Genomic DNA, 4,009 nt, shown 5'->3' with positions numbered 1-4,009 from the left:
TTTTTTCTAATTCCTTCACTGGGGACCCTGCACTCAGTTCGATGGATGGCTGTGAGCCTCTACATCTGCTGCAGGGTTTCTATGGAGACCACACACTTCTCATCTGAGCTGTAGTTAGTACAGTGGTGTTGAGGTGGTCTGTGGAAAAATCTCAGTTCCCACAGCTCTGCCCTACTGCCAAGTGGTACTGTGTAGTGGTAACCTGGTTAGTGTGACAGTCCCACTGTCTCCGAGACACACTGCCAACTATGTGCAGGCTTCGATTATTCTGTGAGCCTGCTGCATTGCTGCCCTGCACACCCTCACCAAACATGCCTAGGCCAACGAGTTCCCAGTTAATGATAACCTGGCTCCAGTGTGTGAGTCCATTTTGCATATCTGTGCATAAAAGTCCTACAGGATATTTTATGTATTATAAGTGTCTGTAGCATACATTGCAATATTATGTGAAATGTAAAATCTGCATATGGATGATGGAACCAACTACTCAAGTGTCATGCCAATGAAAACACCAAATAAACCTTGAACAGTGAAAAAAAGAAAGATATATTGTATGATGATTCTTTTGGTCATTAAGATATATTTTTAATAATTTTTTTCTTTTTTTCTATCTCATACATCCTCCCCAACCCCACCCCTCACCCCACCTGACCTCTAAACTCCCTGGGGCCTCCAGTCTCTTGAGTGTTAGGTGCATCATATCTGAATGAACACAGACCCAGCAGTCCTCTACTGTACGTGTGTTGAGGACCTCATATCAGCTGGTGTATATTGCCTGTTTGGTGGTCCAGTGTTTGAGGGATCTCAAGGGTCCAGATTAATTGAGACTGCTGGTCCTCCTACAGGATTACCCTTCTCCTTAGCTTCTTTCAGCTTTTCCCTAATTCAACAACAAGGATCAGCTGCTTCTGTCCTTTGGTTGAGTGCAAATATCTGCATCTGACTCTTTAAGCTGTTTATTGGGTCTTTCAGAGGGCAGTCATGATAGGTCCCTTTTTGTGAGCACTGCATAGCCTCAGTAGTAGTGTCAGGCCTTGGGACCTCCCCTTGAGCTGTATCCCACTTTGGGCCTATTGCTGGACCTTCTTTTCCTCAGGCTCCCCTCCATTTCCATCCTTGTAATTTTTTCAGACAGGAACAATTATGGGTCAGAGTTGTGACTGTGAGATGGCAACCCCATTCCTCACTTGATGTCTTGTCTTACTGTTGGAGGTGGGCTCTAAAAGTTCCTTATCCCTACTGTCTGGCATTTCACCTAAGGTCCATCCCCTTGATTCCTGAGAGTCTCTCACCTCCCAGATCTCTGATGTGTTTTTGGAGGGTCCCCCTAACCTCCTATACCCTGAGGTTGCCGGTTTCCATTCTTTCAGTTGTCCCTCAGGGCTTCAGTCCTTTTCCCTCACCCAATACCAGATCAGGTTCCCTTCTCTCCCCAACTCCCATCCCCTCCCATCCACTTTCCCTCCCAGGTCCCTCCCTCCCCACTTGTGATTGCTTTCTTCTCTCTCCCAAGTGGGACTGAGACATCCTCACTTGGGCACTTTAGCTTGTTGACCTTTTTGAATTCTGTGGATTGTATCTTTGGTATTCTGCACTATTTTTTTCTCTTTTTGGCTAATATCCACTTATTAGTGAGTACATATCATGCATGCCCTTTTGGGTATGAGTTACCTCACTCAGGATGATATTTTCTAGTACCAGCCATTTGCCTACAAAACTCAGGATGTCCTCATTCTTAATAGCTGAGTAGTATTCCATTGTGTAAATGAACCACATTTTCTGTATCCATTCTTCTATTTTGGGATATCTGGGTGATTTCCAGCTTCTGGCTATCACAAATAAGGCCACTATGAACATAGTGGAACACATGCCCCTATGGCATGGTGGGCATCTTTTGGGTATATTCCCAAGAGTGGTATAGCTGGATCTTCAGGTAGATCTATTTCCAATTTTCTGAGGAACCTTCAGATTGATTTCCAGAGTGATTGTACCAGTTTGCAATCCCACCAGCAATGGAGGAGTGTTTCTCTTCCTCCACATCTACAACAACAGACAACATATACTGTCACCTGAGTTTTTGATCTTAGCCATTCTGACTGGTGTAAGGTGGAATCTCAGGGTTGTTTTGATTTGCATTTCTCTGATCACTAAGGACTTTGAACATTCCTTTAGGTGCTTCTCAGCCATTCGAGATTCCTCAGTTGTGAATTCTTAGTTTAGTTCTCTACCCCATTTTTTGATTGAGTTGTTTGTTTTTTTGGTGATTAGCTTCTTGAGTTCTTTATATATTTTGGATATTAGCCTTCTATCAGATGTGGGGTTAGTGAAGACTTTTTTCCCAGTCTGTAGGTTGCCGATTTGTCTTATTGACTATGTCCTTTGCCTTACAGAAACTTTCCAGTTTCATGAGGTCCCATTTATCAATTCTTGATCTTAGAGCATGAACCATTGGAGTTCTATTTAGGATATTTCCCCCTGTGCCAATGAGTTCAAGGCTCTTTCCCACTTTCTCTTCTATTAAATTCAGTATATCTGGTTTATGTTGAGGTGCTTGATCCATTTGGACCTCAGCTTTCTGCAAGGTGACAAATATGGGTCTATTTTCATTTTTCTACATACAGACTGCCAGTTAGCCAGCACTATTTATTGAAGATGCTTTCTTTTTTTTCATTGTATATTTTTGGCTTCTTCGTCAAAGATCAAGTTTCCATAAGTGCATGGTTGTATTTCTGGGTCTTCAGTTCTATTTCATGTATTCCAATGTGTCTGTCTTCGTACTAGTACCATGCAGTTTTTATAATAAAAACTTTTAAAGCATTTAGGTTCAGTTTGAAGTATAAGATGTGCAACAGACTACAAATAAAAACTTTTAATATCCATCTGAGAAGTTGAAAGCTAATATTTCTTCTGTCTAGTCAACTTCTCATCATAATTAAATGTTTGGGAGAACATAACTATAAAGAAAGTAAGTTTATTTAGCTTCCAGTTTTGGAACTTGAAAGGCTGCACAGTGGCTCAGTTCTGAAGAGGGCAGTCTCAACTTTGTCACATGGTGGCCAATAAGAACTGCAGGAGTGTGAGTGGGAAGAAGAGATTGCATGATAATACTGCAGAAAGCCACAGAGACCTGGATGAAGCTGGACTCACTATTTCATAACTAACCTTCCAGAAGAACAAGTAAATGATTTCAAAAGAACCAACTCAGTTCCAAGTACAGCCCCTTCACTGGCTTAAGATGCCTTTCATTAGGCCTCATCTCTCAACTTTTCCTCACCACCATCCCCAGTACTGACATTTTGGGTCTTAGGTTCCAAAAGATGAACCTTCGGGAAAACACAAATCAGATTCAAGCTATGATACACTGCTTAAAGCAGATGAACTGATTTAAATAAGTTTCCCAGAATTAGAAATAATCAGGGTTTCTAGTGATGAAACTAGTGATGCTGCATTCCTTATTAAAAAAATTGTAGTTTCCAGTCCCACAACACCCAAAGGAAGCTCCACTCCCAGGTGCTCTAACACCCCAGGACTAGAGGTGAGGAGGACACAACATCTGTCCTAACACTAGGAGTAACTGGGACCAGCAGGACTCAGGAACACAGGAACTCTGCCAGCCCAGGGGCTCAGGTTACTTCTTGTCTGTCTGGGCTGGACAGTGCCCTGAGCAGACCTTGGGCTCAAACTCTGTAGTCATTCCCAAAACACCCAGAGGAAGTTCCACTCCCAGGTGCTCTAACAAGCACAGGGTCACGGGATCCCAGAATCACAGGATCACAGAGACAGCTTGACTCTGAGGAGTTCTGACACAAGCAGGATCACAGGAAGGACAGGCTCCAGTCAGATTTAGCAAAGGCAGGTAGCACTAGAGATAACCAGATGATGCAGGGCAAGCATAAGAATATAAGCAACACAAACCAAGGTTACTTGGCATCATCAAAACACAATTCTCCCACCATTGCAAGTCCTGGACACACCATCACACTGGAAAAGCAAGATTCAGATATAAAAT

General features: G+C 42.8%; 1 pseudogene across 1 annotated transcript in view; it reads left to right on the top strand.

Annotated features, from left to right (window-relative positions):
- The window catches only part of LOC116091671, a 52,102-nt pseudogene that overhangs the window by 1,354 nt on the left and 46,739 nt on the right, over nt 1–4,009 (top strand). The window lies entirely within an intron of this gene.

The sequence above is a fragment of the Mastomys coucha genome, unplaced genomic scaffold, assembly GCF_008632895.1.
Source record: "Mastomys coucha isolate ucsf_1 unplaced genomic scaffold, UCSF_Mcou_1 pScaffold15, whole genome shotgun sequence".
Lineage (NCBI taxonomy): Eukaryota > Metazoa > Chordata > Mammalia > Rodentia > Muridae > Mastomys > Mastomys coucha.
Note: the sequence above shows the minus strand (reverse complement) of the source record. Positions and strands in the feature narration are given on the sequence as shown.